A 17675-nucleotide genomic window follows, 5' to 3' on the forward strand; every position below is an offset into this window, starting at 1 on the left:
AGCAACATGGATGAACCTGAATATTGTTATACTGAGTGAAGCAAGTCAGACACAAAAAGACAAATGCCACATGATATCACTTACATGTGGAATCTAAAAACATAAGGGTTCAAATGAACTTATTTACAAAACAGAATTAGAGTCATGGATGTAGAAAACAAACTTTTGGTACCTGGGGATGCTGGGAGAAGGGTAAATTGGGATATTGTGACTTACATACACACTACTATATACAAAATACATAGCTAATAAGAACCTACTAAGAGCACAGGGAACTCAATACTCTGTAATGATGATATGGAAAAATAATTTTAAAAAAGAGAGTGAATATATGTACAAATGATTCACTTTGCTATATACCTAAAACTAACAAAATAGTGTAAATCAATTATAACTCAATAAAAATCTTAAAAAAGTAAACCTTCCTCTTCATTCTTGTATTTATTTCATTGTGAACTAGTTATTTACTTTTCAGGGTACTGAAAAGTACTGTTCTGCAGATGGTACTCTGAGTAGCACTGGACTTGGGGTCCATATAATATGGTACCTAAAAGGGTTATGAGACTGCAAAACCTGGCCCCTGATTACTCTCAGGGCTGGTCTTCTCACAGTTCTTTGAAGCTGTCACCCTCACTCTCAACATCAAGACCACAAAGACTTGAGCATGCTGCTTTCTCTGTTTGGCATGACCCTACCTTGATACTACCATCTTTTCCTGTAAGTTCACTTCTTCAGGAAACTGTTTCTTGAACACTCACACTCAATTATATTACTTTGCGATAGGTTCTCATCACATATTGGACTTCTTCTTTAGGACATTTCCTTTATTGATAATTGTTGTTTGTAATCATTTGTTCCAAGGCCAAATTTGTCTGTTACCCCAGGTGTTTCTTGACTTCCTACTTTTGCATTCCAGTCCCTTATAATGAAAAGGACATCTTTTTTGGGTGTTAGTTCTAAAAGGTCTTATAGGTCTTCATAGAACCGTTCAACTTCAGCTTCTTCAGCTTTACTGGTTGGGGCACAGACTTGGATTACTGTGATATTGAATGGTTTGCCTTGGAAACGAACAGAGATCATTCTGTCATTTTTGAGATTACATCCAAGTACTGCATTTCGGACTCTTTTGTTGACCACAATGGCTACTCCATTTCTTCTAAGGGATTCCTGCCCACAGTAGTAGATATAATGGTCATCTGAGTTAAATTCACCCATTCCAGTCCATTTTAGTTCACTGATTCCTAGAATGTCAACATTCACTCTTGCCATCTCCTGTTTGACTACTTCCAATTTGCCTTGATTCGTGGACCTAATATTCCAGGTTCCTATGCAATATTGCTCTTTACAACATTGGACCTTGCTTCTGTCACCAGTCACATCCACAACCGGGTATCAAATTGCCAACATCTGCTGGATCATGGAAAAAGCAAGAGAGTTCCAGAAAAGCATCTATTTCTGCTTCATTGATTATGCCAAAGCCTTTGACTGTGTGGATCACAATAAACTGTGGAAAATTCTGAAAGAGATGGGAATACCAGACCACCTGACCTGCCTCTTGAGAAACCTATATGCAGGTCAGGAAGCAACAGTTTAGAACTGGACATGGAACAACAGACTGGCTCCAAATAGGAAAAGGAGTATGCCAAGGCTGTATATTGTCACCCTGCTTATTTAACTTATATGCAGAGTACATCATGAGAAACACGGGGCTGGGAGAACACAAGCTGGAATCAAGATTGCCAGGAGAAATATCAATAACCTCAGTTATGCAGATGACACCACCCTTATGGCAGAAAGTGAAGAGGAACTCAAAAGCCTCTTGATGAAAGTGAAAGTAGAGAGTGAAAAAGTTGGCTTAAAGCTCAACATTCAGAAAACTAAGATCATGGCGTCTGGTCCCATCACTTCATGGCAGATAGATGGGGAAAGGGTGGAAACAGTGTCAGACTTTAGTTTTTGGGGCTCCAAAATCACTGCAGATGGTGATTGCAGCTATGAAATTAAAAGACACTTACTCCTTGGAAGGAAAGTTATGACCAACCTAGATAGCATATTCAAAAGCAGAGACATTATTTGCCAACAAAGGTCTGTCTAGTCAAGGCTATGGTTTGTCCTGTGGTCATGTATGGATGTGAGAGTTGGACTATGAAGAAGGCTGAGCCCCGAAGAATTGATGCTTTTGAACTGTGGTGTTGGAGAAGACTCTTGAGAGTCCCTTGGACTGCAAGGAGATCCAACCAGTCCATTCTAAAGGAGAGCAGTCCTAGGTGTTCTTTGGAAGGACTGATGCTGAAGTTGAAGCTCCAAAACTTTGGCCGCCTGATGCGAAGGGTTGACTCATTGGAAAAGACGCCGATGCTGGGAGGGATTGGGGGCAGGAGGAGAAGGGGACGACAGAGGATGAGATAGCTGGATGGCATCACCGACTTGATGGACATGAATCTGAGTGAACTCCGGGTGTTGGTGATGGACAGGGAGGCCTGGCGTGCTGCAATTCACGGGGTCGCAAAGGATCGGACAGGACCGAGCGACTGAACTGAACTGAGTAATTTGTTGCCTGTTAACAACCACATATTGAAAATTTCTCATGGCCAAGGACTCTGAATGTCTTTCAGTTTTTGAATTCCAGCGCTAACAACTACTTGCTGCATAGTATGTGCACATGCACGGAGCTCATCGCTTCAGGCGTGTCTGACTCTTTGCGACCCTATGGACTGTATCCCGCCAGCTTTCTCTTTCCTTGGGATTCTCCAAGCAGGAATACTGGAGTGGGTTGCCATGCCCTCCTTCAGGGGATCTTCCTGACCCGGGGTCAAAGCTGTGTCTCTTATGTCTCCTGTATTGGCAGGCGGGTTATTTACCACTAGTGCCACCTAGGAAGCCTTGTTATATAGTAAGAATGTGACAAATGTTGCTGACTGATGAACCATTTTTCTGGGCTAAGTAAGTTTAAGAGTTGATTATGCAAAAGAATTCCCCTTAATAAATGCTGCTATCTATCCCCTTTTCCATTTTAAATTAGTGAGCATATAGGTTAAGTGTGTCATTTTAAGGAAAATATAGGTTAAGTGTGTCATTTTAAGCATGTCAACAACAAAGCAAATTCTGCCAAACTTCATGTGAGGAGTGAATAAAATATAATATCCATGGCTATTTTTTAATACAGTCATGACAACTATTCACTGAAGTACAACTTCAAGAAATCAATTTGTTAAGGATTTTGTGTCATTTTCATGCAAGGAGTCAAAATTTTCTTGACAGAGCAATATATTGCAGCAACGACTTTTACTACTACTTGTTGTCTATCTCACAATAATGCATCTTTAATGGTAAGAATTAAGAAGGCTTTGGTTTGTGATTGTACAGCCCTTTATAGCATCTCAAGGGAAACATAGCAACACATTTTGTTCATTTTAGACACTTATTCCAAACATATTTAGATGCCATAGTTTTATGTTTGCTTATTGAATGAGCAAATATTTCTTTTTGTGCCTTGAAATTTTCATAGAGCACATATACTTTCTTTGGCATTGCCAATTTAAGATATTATTTCATTAGTTGGTTTGTATCTATCATAAAAATTTGTGACTTAAATCTATTTGTTCATTTTCTAAACTTTCATATTCTGTTAATTTTTCTATCTATAAAATATGCTATTATTCATCCATCTACCAGTCTAATTTATAAAAGGATAAAAAAATTTTGAGGAATATATTAAAGATTGCATGCAATTTTCCACTTTCTGTAATTTAGTTTGCTGCTGCTGCTGCTAAGTCTCTTCAGTCATGCCTGACTCTGTGTGACCCTATAGACGGTAGCCCACCAGGCTCCCCCGTCCCTGGGATTTTCCAGGCAAGAACACTGGAGTGGGTTGCCATTTCCTTCTCCAATGCATGAAAGTGAAAAGTGAAAGTGAAGTCGCTCAGTCGTGTCTGACTCTTCGCGACCCCATGGACTGCAGCCTACCAGGCTCTTCCGTCCATGGGATTTTCCAGGCAAGAGTACTGGAGTGGGGTGCCATTGCCTTCTACGGTAATTTAGTTTAGAGGTAGGATATTTGGTAGATTGTGTATGAAGGAGTCTTTGTCTTAAACTTCTTATTTATATGCTTTGCAAAGAAGCAGTGAGAATAAAAATATACTGAGTAAAATTTATTAAGCAGCAGCAGGAAAACTTTACTGCTGAAATGAATGGAAGAAAACAGATTAAATTGAAAAATATATATATTCTTATAGGTAGGAAGGAACTGAATAAATAAGGAGGATTAACTATTTCTTATTAGTTTACTTGCTTTGCAACAAATAAGTATCTTAACTTTAATGGTTTAAACTAGGACCATTTTTAGTCATAATTCTTCTGTTGGAAAGTCTGTACCCAGCATGACAAAATTCTTGGGATTTATAAGACTGGAGTCAAGGTTTTACTGGGGATGTAGTTCTTATCTGAGACACAGAATACTTTTCCAACCTCATTGTTGTTAGAAGTTTTTTTTTTTTTTTTTTTTTTTTTACAGTGGTTATAGAAATGAGGTCTCAGTTTTGCTGAGTTCTTGGCTGGGGACCACCTTAAGCCCTACTGGGAACCCTTCTCTATTGACACTTCGCAACATGGGTGTTTGCCATCTTCAGGTCAAGTAGAGTGCTTATTTATGATTTCCTCTTCTGCAACAAGCCACAAACAGCTCTGTGCTTTTAAAGGGCTCTTGTGATTAGATTTAGTCCACCTTGATCATTTCCTTTTTGCAAAGTTAATCATGCTATATAATATAACCCTAGTACTGGTAGTAAAATTTATCATATTCAGGGACCCAAGTCTATTCAGAACAAATATCCCAGATGTGGAAAATCTTGGAGGATATCTTAATATTCTATCCACCAAAACTTTCACTGAGAATAGAAATTAACATTTAAATTAATATTGAGCACAATAGGCTATTTTTTCCTATGGGTTTTTACTGATTCTGAGTTGCACTAAGAATAAGTCTTAGTCCATAAAGATGGGATCTACAATGGAAAAGAGAAACCAGTAAGACACTGCCTTGATGAATCAGAAAAAAGCTCCAAACACAAGCCCAGTATCTCTGCAAGATATTTGTTGAATTCTTCTAGTCTGGGGTTGTACAGAGAAAAGAAGATTAAAATCTACTCTTGTCTCATGGTACGTAGGAGACTACAGTTCCTGTAGAGAGCAGATATTCTCCAAAAATGAGTGTTCAACTATCTTGCATGGGTCAGAGATAATGAGCTGAGCTCCAACCTGTAAAGGCAAACTTTTCTTTTAGAGTTGAGGGGACAGAAACAAGGCAGATTCTCAATCAAAAGCAGTGCCATACCTGAGGAACAGAGACAAACTAGTGATTGACTAAGCCTTATAAACTGCAACCTAGCTCTGACCCAACTGTCTTCACCTCTCTTAATTGATTAAGGGAGGAAAGGATGAATATTAGCTGATGTATGGTAACATCTGAAGCTTCTGTGATTCATTTACGCATAGCATGTGGCATAAAATTTCAAAAATTTCTATACATAAAAAGAATGAGGTAAATGTGATTGATAATCAAGGAATAACACAAGCCATGGAAATATACTCACAATTGAAACTGAAATTGGAGTTAGAAGGCAAGAGATTGACAATAATTTTGATTAATATGGGAGATAAAAGAATAGAAAGATGGGAAAAATAGAAGTATGAGGAATCAAAAACTGTAATCCATAAAAATAATCAAAATATAATTCTAGAACTTAAAAAATTAACATCTGAAAATAAGAGCTTGTTCATTTTACTTGAAACAAGAAAAATAAATTAGAACTCAGACATATCAGTAGAAATTATCAAAATTATAGTACATGGAGAAAAAAAAAGAAAGAAAAGAAACAAAAGAGATGGAAAGGAGACAAAGAAATGTATGGCATGTATAATTGGAGTCCAGATGTAAAGGAAGGAGTCTAGAGCAAAAGGGATATTTACAGAGATAATATCTAGAATTTTTCAAAGCTGGTAACATATAACAAGCTAGACCGTGGTTCTAAGAAACTGACTGAATGAGAAGCAGGGTAAATATTAGAAAACTGCACATAACAATAAAGAAGATGAAAATAAAAAGTTAAAAGCTGACGGAAGAAGAATGAAGCACTACCTTCAAAATTCCAAAAATAAGATTGACAGCTGATTTTTCAGAAGAGATTCTGGGAGGCAGAAGACAATGTAATGGTATATTTATAATCTTGAAAAAAAATATGAAAAGCCAATGAAAAATTCTAAAATATTAACCATCAAAATGAATATGGAATAAATAAGACAAAAATTGAGAAATTCTGTTACTAGCTAACTGTCAAACTAATGCAGCTGGCAAAGTTAATTAAAAATGAGAATAAAAACCAATTAATTAACATGATTAACCAACTTGATATGTACTATCTCCATCATGATTCAGTATAACACAGAACATCTTATTTTATCTTCATGGAATTAAATTAAAAATTAATAACAGAAACATTAACTAGAAAATCCCCAATGTTTGTAAATTAAACTGCATAATTTTGAATTACCTGTAGATTACAGAATATGTCACAATAGAATCTAAAAAATATTTTGAGCGAAATTATATATAACATACAACATACATAACATGTAACTTTAAAATTGAGTTAGGCAGCAAAATCATTGTTTAAAGGGAAATTTATATCTCTAAATAATATTATACCATTGATATATGATACTATAGACATGAATAATATTCTATATGGAAATATTTTATCTTATTTCATATTTTTCAGTTCAGTTCAGTTCAGTTGCTCAGTCATGTCCAACCCTTTGAGACCCCGTGGACTGCAGCATGCCACGCGTCCCTATCCATCACCAACTCTTGGACCTTACTCAAACTCATGTCCATTGAGTCAGTGATGCCATCCAAACATCTCATCCTCTGTCGTCCCCTTTTCCTCCCACCTTCAATCTTTCCAAGCATCAGGGTCTCTTCAAATGAGTCAGTTCTTCACATCAGGTGACCAAAGTATATCTTTTCTCCTTTGTCTTTTGTCTCTTCTTTTCACAGCTATTTGTAAGGCCTTCTCAGACAACCATTTTGCCTTTTTGCATTTCTTTTTCATGGGGATGGTCTTGATCACTGCCTCCTATACAATGTCACGAACCTCTCTGTCCATAGTTTTGAGGGCACTCTGTCTATCAGATCTAATCCCTTTAATCTATTTGTCACTTCTACTGAATAATCATAAGGGATTTGAATTACATGATATGTTAACAGTCTAGTGGTTTCCCCTACTTTATTCAGTTTAAGTCTGAATTTAGCAAGAAGGAGTTCATGATCTGAGCCACAGTCAGCTCCCGGTCTTGTTTTTGCTGACTGTATAGAGCTTCTGAATCTTTGACTGCAAAGAATATAATTAATCTGATTTCAGTATTGACCATCTGGTGATGTCCATGTGTAGAGTCTCCTCTTTTGTTGTTGGAAGAGGGTGTTTGCTATGACCAGTGCATTCTCTTGGCAAAACTCTATTAGCCTTTGCCCTGCTTCATTCATTCTGTACTCCCAGAACAAATTTTACTCCAAGTATTTCTTGACTTTCTACTTTTTCATTCATTTTTTTATATTGAAATAATATGAAATTATTATATACATATATTTATAAGCATATATCTATATACATGTGTATAATACATATAAACATGTATTATATAAACATTTATTTCTATTTACATATTTTTCATCAACCCAACAGATATTTTTCATTAGCATTGTGAAATGCCACTCTATTATAAAATCATTCTGTATATTTATGTATGATCATTTTATTGATCAAACCTAATTAGATTTGATAACATTATCGATTTCATAGTTTAATCAAGAAAAGTTTTCATCATTCCTGCTGGTTTATTTAATTTTAGTGTGAAAGCAATCATTCATATCTTAAGAATGAAAGTTTGGAAGTGATACAAAAGCATTGAACAAGAAGTCAACAGATATTAAGCCAATAACCAATTGATGCATAATCCAAATGGAATTTTGCCACTTGTATTTTAAAGAACACATTTGCAAAAAATAAGCACCTAAGTTTTCCTCTAAATAATATTAAAAATAGCAAGATCATATAATGTGAGGTGGTGTCTTGGTACTATCAAATAAAATATAGGCAACTTTACTTAGCGATGTTTTTCCTTAAGGCTACTACACTCTAGAATATGTAATTTTATAAAACTCTATTAAGATCTGTAGAATACTTAGCAAGAAAATGAAAATACTCTTAACTATAGACAGAAGACTAAATGTTAACTACAAGATTAAATTAGTATCAAATATTTAAAATAAGCTGTGAAATTTTGCAGTCTTAAACAATGGCCATTTTCTAAATGACCTCATTAATATGGTGCTTTATTCTCTGGCACAATGGAATCTGAAGCCAAATCAAGCGAAGAAAACGTTGCTTTGTACTATTAAGCCACTAAGATTTTGAAGGTAAGACGAAAAGACAAATGATTCATTGGAAAGAGTCAGAAGTTATTTCTTTGCAGAATCATTTGTGTGAACCTGGGCAAGTCATAATATTTTATTTATATGGAAAAACTCTTCACTCATACAGATAGAGATAATACAAATGTTATATTTCTCTTCATTTAGAATTTTCACACTGAATATATTAATATCTTATTAAAACAAACAATAGACTTGCCACTGGACCTTAAAATACTAGGAAAATTTTTGCTCTATTGAGCCTAATACTGGTAAAGATCTTTATCCTTTACAAAATTTCTGTGTATGATTTCTCTCTAGATAATTCTAACTAGCTAGGAAATTAGGAAGGCATGAGATAATGATCAGTTTATATGTATTTATGAGCAACATGATCCGACCTACATGATAACCAGACCACATCTATGGTTGAGAACAGCATTTTATAATGGAGTTTTGCTATTTCAGATAGAATTTAATTTGGTCAAAATAAAAATAAAATGTATATTCATATCATATAGCTTCATTTGTATTCAAACCAACTTTTCCAGATCACAAATATCAGCAGGGATAAATATGTAAGCATAGTTCCAGAAGTAATGGAGTTATGGCTTGCTGTTTGACACTGCTGGAAATGCTATCAGAAGTACAGGCTGCAGGCAAGGAGAAAGAAAGCTTTTTCACACGGGGAGAATAATGGTAATTGGGCAAGGAGGCTCTCATTATTTCCCACAGACACTGTGTTCCGGCGTTTCACTCAACTGAACAATGAACCTGCTTACACTCTTAATGGCGTCTGAATCTCTTGACCCACTTATTAGAGGGCTAGAATCAAGAAAGTGTTCCTAAAGCCCAAGAGGGGTAGGGGCTCTTCCTCTTATAGCTATACCATTCATACCATAAGTGGCTGCTTTCCTACTCTTAGTTAATTATTTATTGATTGATTAACCTATCATTCAAGACCTTACACCAGCCTTTGGGTCTGATCTACTCTGGATTTCACCCTCACTGGGCAATTTCTGATTCTGCAACAATTTCCTTCATAAAGCACGTGTGTAATATTTACAAAATCGCAAATGGCCATTGTGTTCATTTTCAGAACAGTGTCATTGAGGAAGCAACAGGAAAGACCATGACTTAAACCTGGTGGGAACTGGGTGAGAACCCCAAGGAATGCGGCACAGGTACCAAAGGGAAATAAAGCAGGCTTCTAATTGGTAAGAATGTGCGAGGAAGGCAGGAGACACAGAAACTAGTAAACACAGAAAATGTTGAAGCTGAGCCAAGAGAGACAGTCATCAATCTAATTAAACTACACTCTCATTCAGAACCCCCACAACAGAATCTTTAAATCAATGTGCAGGATCCATTTTTCTGATCCAGCTGCATTTCATTTTCAAATATTGAGGCCATTATTGCAATCTGCAAATTTCAGATCCTGCTTCTACTAATCAGGTGTTTGCTATTCTTCTGTGTACTATCATGTGCAGATGGCACAAGCCCCGTAACGAGAGTTAAATCAGAGATAAAAGCACTGCAACAAGAAAGGGCCAAAGGAAGAAAATCATTAAAACCATCACTTAAAAAAAATTCCCTCATGTCCCCGATTTAGGCGTTTTCTTTGCTATAATCCCCAGCTGTTATGATCTTCTCCTACTCTATTGTCATTTGTTAAAATTATTTCTCATTTTTTGTGGCCCAGCAACAATCAGCTCTTTCGAAAGCCCAACAAGATACCACAAGCACAATCTGATAGTTATATCTACTGATTATGTAGGGCTATTTGTAGCCCTCTTGCAAAGCTTGTCTTCTGCCTTGATTCAGATATACTTCCCCATTTCCTTACCTAATTTTACAACTCCATGAGTTCTGAAATTATGTCTTATATATTGGTATCATCTTACCCTGCCTCTACTCGAGAGTTTCGGGCTTTTTGTGTAGGATGTTCATGGCAAATACTTCCTAATGAGTGCCTATTATCTAAGCACTCTGGTTGTATGTGTGCACGTGTGCTCAATCACTTAGTTGTGTCTGACTCTTTGCGACCCTATGTGTAGCCTGCCAGGCTTCTCCATCCATGGGATTTTCCAGGCAAGACTACTGGAAAGGGTTGTCATTTTGTTCTGCAGGGGATGTTCCTAACCCAAGGATCAAACCTAAATCTCCTGCAGGTATACCACTGAGCTACCTCGGAAGGCCTTGCCTATTAAAATCAAGAAGCAGGATTAAAAGATTAAAGTACATTCTTTTGGGACTTTGCTGGTGTTCCAGTGGCTAAGACTTTGTGTTCCCAATACAGGGACCCTGGGTTCAATCCCTGGTCGGGGAACTAGATCCTACATGTCACAACTAAGACCTGGCACAACCAAATAAATAAATTAATTCAAATGAACACGTGAAAAAAATAAAGCCTTCTTTCCTTACAATGAATGTTTTCTTCCATATGTTTATGGAACATGGAGAACTTTCTCAACAAAACTAGCCCCTGCATTAATATTTTTCTTCTCTTTTGAAATCAAAAGGAAAACCAAATTAGTGCTACTGTCAAATCTTTTCCTATTCTATCCTCATTGGTCTAATTGAATACATTTTATGGAATTCAAAGGCACACGAGTTGGCTTTTTCTTTCTCAGTTTAAATAGCTAGGTAATTCAAAATATGAAAGGTCCATATTTATGAGTCCTCCACCTGAAGTAGAAGAGAATTAAGGTGACTAAAATAAATCCTTGATATACTTTTGGAGCTGAGTTCTTCATGAAAGGCCTTACCAGCTATGCCATAAAGATTGCAGTTTCCAAAATATAATCAAGCAAATAGATAGGACAGAATTCCATCCAATAAAAGCAAAGTCTCACATATTTTATTTCACAATGTATTTATCTATGATTTATCACTTACCATTTTTCGTTCAGAGAAGTTGCATGTATTCCAAGAGGTTATAAACCTTGATTTTTTTTTTTTTTTGGTGCATAGTTCAATCAGCATTAATTTACTATAGAAAACATCACTTGTGGGACATGTAAATTTTACTTTATCTCCACTGGCATGATAAATGATTTATCAAGTGCAGTGTAAAAGGGAGAAAAAACACTCTAGCTGTATGCAATTGTTTGGGTATTAATTTTTTTCCATAAGATGACTCTGGTTTATGATAAAACCTGGGTCAGTCCACACACCTTGACACCATGCTAATTCTATGCGTGCCACACTAACTGTGATCTAAGTAAGTGAGCTATCAACCACTGAATTGTATCTTCAATATTCTGATGGCTTTGGCTCCACCGCTTGCAATTCTTCAACTCAGTAGGTCTTTATAGTCCAGGACCATTGCTGTGTAAACATCAGCTGAAAGAATCTGAGACCCACCTAATTCCTTTGCTGTGTCCAAAGAAGGAAGGGATACTTTGGACTTATGGTGACAGTTTTCAAGGACAGTACTGTTTCATATGCAGATAAGATTCTGCATTCTGATTTTTTTTTTTTTTTAATCAGAGATGCCTAGGTAGACAACTCATCCTTGTGATTTTGGCTAATATTATCTTAACAATGAGAGCTATCCATTGAGTGCTTATGACTGTGCCAGTTTTTTAAGATTTACTATCTCATTTTAAGAATTCTAAAAGCCTTACATGTTAAAAATGCTTCATACTGCCTCTTGAGAGTTGATTCCACCCATGTCTTCCCAAGTCCTCATTCACTGATGTTAGAGCAGTCACTTGAAATTGGTCATGGTGAAAATGTGATGGTCTTCTCTGGTGGCTCAGATGATAAAGAATCTGCCTGCAATACAGTAGGTTCGGTTTCAGTCCCTGTGATGGGCAAATCCCTTGGAGAAGGGAATGGCTCCCGCTACAGGGTTCTTGCCTGGAGAATTCCATGAACAAAGGAGCCTGGCAGTTTACAGTCCATGGAGTTGCAAAGAGTCAACAAGACTGAGAGACTAACACTTAAGGGTTCCACAGTAGCTCAGTGGTAAAGAACCCACCTGCAATGCAGGAGATGCAGGTTCTATCCCTGGGTGGGGAATATCCCTCGGATGGCATGGCAACTCACTCTCACATTCTTGCCTGGAGAATCTCATGGACAGAGGAGCCTGGAGGTCTACAGACCATGGGGTTTCAGAGTCAGACATGACTGAAGCAACTGAGTATTCATGAGCATGTATGAAAGTGTGACACTGTGGAAACTGACAAATGTTAAAAATCAGGTCTTTCCAATTTCTGGTTTAATAGCACACCACTGTGTGCTATATGGAAGTAGCACAGGATACTCAAATAGGTGAAGTATCTAGCTTATAGTCAGTGTGTAAGTTTCAGATAGGAGTTAGACTCCTAGTCAGTTACACACCAGGCTCTACATTGTTGAGGCTGCTTACAGACTCAAACAGAGTCAGTCATTGTGAATAAACTGACTATTCTTCCATAAATTCTATCAAATGTTTACTTTTCCTAAATGTTTTGGTTATACTTATTTTTTTAGATGCAAATAGCCAGTTATCTTAGTGAGCTTTTGTGTAATAGAATACTTTCTTTTTTTCCAATTTAGTGTGTTTTTATGGGAGTGATGACTACTAGGATGACGTATCGGCACTTCTCTTCGCTTGTCAATATTTTGACAGGCTATTTTAACATTCACCTCCCAACTGAAAAGTTTAGCAGGAACCATAAGGACATGGGATGGCAGGAAGAAAGGATAGGTGGGAAATGAATTTTAAGATGTATCAAGATATAAGGAACAACATAACCTTTAAAAAAAGAAAAAGAAAAGAAAGCATGGTGAGAGTACACTTAGAAGCTGTAGTGATTTTCTTCTGCAACAGATTATCAACAGCAAAAAGAATTATAGCTTTTCTCTCCACAGCAGGATAAAACTCCATGTCACTCTTTACAATAATCCAGAACAGTTTCTAAATTGAAACCATTTTACTTGTTTGACTGCTTGTCTTGTTTGTGTGATCTGTTGTTATGGAAATGACTAAGATGTCAAAACATTGTTTTGTATGATCCCACAGGGGAAGGAGGGTTTTAGGAGGAGAACTCTGAAAGAGGTTTAGAGGCAAACTAAAAACACATTTGGACTTTGCACTTAAAAATCAAAACACATTTTTTGCTTGGCTGTGCTTTGATTTTCAAACCGCTTCTCCCACGTGGACGCTTAATACTCTGGTGTGTGAAAGGTCCATGAAGCCCATTTTCAGTTGTTTACCTTACGTTCATGAACCTGGATAAGTCAATGACACCATTTCTTGCTTGCATACTGGGAACAATTCAACACTTTTGATTGAGTTGACTAGCCAAATATAAATAAAATAAAATAAACCAGTTATTTGGATAATGGATAGGCTAAATGATTGTTTAAAATACCTGCAGTCTGTCAATATATTTCTATTATTTTGTGAATATAGACATGTGTTACAAATGGTCAACTCTTCAGCAAGTGCAAAATCTATTGTCCTGAAATGTTATATTTTAAAGATCAAAGGAATTGCTGTAATTTAAATACATACTTAAAATGAAAACATATGAGATTCAAAACACCATTGTAAAAATGTGTTTTTGTAAATAAATGCATTTATTATTTCTTATTTTAGGATGTATGGGAATGATTGCAGTACCACTTGCAACTTGTCAATTCTGAAAAATTGGCCAAGTTAGTGCTTTTCAAATAATAAACCTAAACCATTGACTTCACTACCAGGATGCCATGGTACAGAGAAGGAAGATTAAGAAAAAAAGATTAAGATTAAGAGGTCTTTGCAGATTCATTTCAATTGTAAAGTTTAAAAAAAAAAAAGAAAAAGAAAAAGAAGATGTAAAAAAAAAAAAAAGATTAAGAGGTCTAAGATTTTGCAGTTCCTAAGTCTTAACTGGGGCTTCCCAGGTGGTTCAGTGGAAAGAATCTGCCTACCAAGGCGGAAACTTAGGACAAACAGGTTCAATCCCTGGGTCGGGAAAATCCCCTGGAGGAGGAAATGGCAAACACTCCAGCATTCTTGCCTGAAAAATCCCATGGAGAGATGAGCCTAAAGGGCTACAGTCCATGAGGTCACAAAGACTCTTAATTAGGCAGAAAGAACCAGGAAATATTTATACTATGGAGGAAAATGTGAGGGAATGCAAATGTATTAATATAACACATGAGGTATAAAATATTTTACTTCATATGTTCTAGAGGTTTGGGCTTCCCTTGTGGTTCAGTTGGTAAAGAATCTACCTGCAATGTGGGAGACTTAGGTTCGACCCCTGCATTGGGAAGATCCCCTGGAGAAGGGAAAGGCTATCCATTCCAGTATTCCAGCCTGGAGAATTCCATGGACTGTATAGTCCATGGGGTTGCAAAGCGTCAGACATGGCTGAGTGACTTTCACTTTCACTTCACAGAGGTTTACTTTGTAACATTGTATATAGTCCATTTTTATACATGTTCCGTTCACTTCAGTTCAGTTGAGTCACTCAGTCGTGTCCGACTCTTTGCAACCCCATGAATCGCAGCACACCAGGCCTCCCTGTCCATCACCAACTCCCGGAGTTCACTCAGACTCATGTCTATCGAGTCGGTGATGCCATCCAGCCATCTCATCCTCTATCGTCCCCTTTTCCTCCTGCCCCTAATCCCTCCCAGCATCAGAGTCTTTTCCAATATGACTCAACTCTTCGCATCAGGTGGCCAAAGTACTGGAGTTTCAGCTTTAGCATCATTCCTTCCAATGAACACCCAGGGCTGATCTCCTTTAGAACGGACTTGTTGGATCTCCTTGCAGTCCAAGGGACTCTCAAGAGTCTTCTCCAACACCACAGTTCAAAAGCATCAATTCTTCGGCGCTCAGCCTTCTTCACAGTCCAACTCTCACATCCATACATGACCACAGGAAAAACCATAGCCTTGACTAGACGAACCTTTGTTGGCAAAGTAATGTCTCTGCTTTTTAATATGCTGTCTAGGTTGGTCATAACTTTCTTTCCAAGGAGTAAGCGTTGTTTAATTTCATGGCTGCAGTCATCATCTGCAGTGATTTTGGAGCCCAGAAAAATAAAGTCTGACACTGTTTCCCCATCTATTTCCCATGAAGTGATGGGACCAGATGCCATGATCTTCGTCTTCTGAATGTTGAGTTTTAAGCCAACCTTTTCACTCTCCTCTTTCACTTTCATCAAGAGGCTTTTTAGTTCCTCTTCCCTTTCTGCCATACGGGTGGTGTCATCTGCATATCTGAGGTACAAGGCTGATTAATGTAAAACATAGTTGTTTGATTAAAAAAAGAAAAGCAAATGTGTGACATACCATTTTTTGGACATAGTTGTCAGTATGCTAGACACCCATCAGAAAGGTAAAATCTGACATGTCCAAGTCTTTGTAAGAAGATTTCTCTCCTGGAAACCACGTCAGATAGATGTGCAGTTGCCACTAACCTGGCAAGTAGTGATCTGCCTGGGTGATCTGCAAAATTATAACACTAAAGACCCCTAGATTGAGTTTTCCTTCTCAGACAAGTCACTAACCCTCTGTGTAATCTTCATCTTGAGTCCCAATGGTCCACAATCTCCCTGGTGGTGCGGACAATATCAGGATTATTTGGCAATGCATTTCACATACATGAGTGGCTTCCCAGGTGGCGCTGGTAGTAAGGAACCACTTGCCCTACATCTCCTGCAGGAGATTTAGGGGACATGGGTTTGATCTCTGGGTTGAGAAGATCCCCTAGAGGAGGAAATGGGAAACCTCTTGAGTATTCTTACCTGGAGAATGCCATGGACAGAGGACCCTGGTGGGCTATAGTCCATGGGGTTGCAAAGAGTCAGACACCTCTGAAGCAACTTAGAATGCACATACCTGACTCCTAGCACAGTGTCTGACAAATAACAGTTTCAAGATACGTATTTCTGGAAAGAGATTTAGTGAGTCCTAACATTTCTCAGGGTTCATGTATTTATCTGTAAAATGAGAATAGGGACAAATACATAAATGAAAATAAGGTTGTTGGGAATAAAATGAGATTATGCATGTGACTGTATTCTTAAAAAGGCTGCCCTTATATTTGTCACTTTACAAATATTTCTCCTTTTTCATTATTTATAGCAGCCATAAATAAAATACACTCATTCTTCATTTGGAGAGGATTAGTTATAGTAGGTATTAGAACAAAAAATAACATTAAAACCAGGAGATATTTTTCAATCTTGGATTTTCCTCTTGCAAATTTGGTGGTTATTTTTTAAAATGGAATTATTTCCACATTATTGTGAACTTCTGGCAGTATCACCTTAGGCAGTTTGAAATTATTTCAGGATAATTAAAGTATTCTATTATTTAACTGTATCATGTTACTGCTCCTTTTGCTGAAATAATGTTCTGTGGTTGTGTACCATGGAATTCTCCAGATAATGCTTCAAATTGAATCTTTGCATATTTTATGTTTTTCTCTGATTGAATTTTTCACTAAGGGTTGAGCCCCTATGTAATTCCTACTTATTTTCTTTTTTAACTTCAGTCAACTCTAAATAAACTTCTAAATATTACTGTTCCAGTCTCCAAATAAAGAGAACTGATAATAGACTTCATATTGATAAAGTAATTTGATAAATTGTAACAAGAGTTATTCAGTGAACAGTCTATATTATACTACAGAAAAGTTCTCTTAAGGTAGACCCCTGAAATTTGATCCCTGCAATTACTACTGTTATTGTAATGTCCTAAAGATCTCCCAAAGCTGTTTTTAAGTTAGTCCACAATATTAAATATTCTTGTTGAGAACATTGATTTGCTTTAAAATAAGGAAGAAAAGCCACTCCTTTGAAAAGATGAAACAAGGCTTCCCTGCTGGCTCAGTGTTAAAGAATCTGCCTGCCAACACAGGAGACAGGTTTGATCCCTGATTTGGGAAGATCCCACATGCCACAGAGCAGCTAAGCCTGGGCACCACAACTATTGAGCCAGTGCTCTAGAGCCCGGGATCTGAAACTACTGATGCTCGTTTGCCCTTGAACCTGTGCTCTACAACACGAGAAGCCGCTGAAATGAGATGTCTGTGCACCATAGCTAGAGAGCAGCCCCCACTCGCCACTACGAGAGAAAAGCCCGTGCACAGCCATGAAGACTGAGCACAACCAAACATAAATAAATAAGAATATACATTTTTTAAAAAAATATGAAACAAATGCATTTTGAAAAGGAGATGGAGGAAAAAAAAAAAAAGCACCTAATATTAGCA

Source organism: Bos javanicus, chromosome 22 (genome assembly GCF_032452875.1).
Source record: "Bos javanicus breed banteng chromosome 22, ARS-OSU_banteng_1.0, whole genome shotgun sequence".
NCBI classification, from domain to species: Eukaryota; Metazoa; Chordata; class Mammalia; order Artiodactyla; family Bovidae; genus Bos; species Bos javanicus.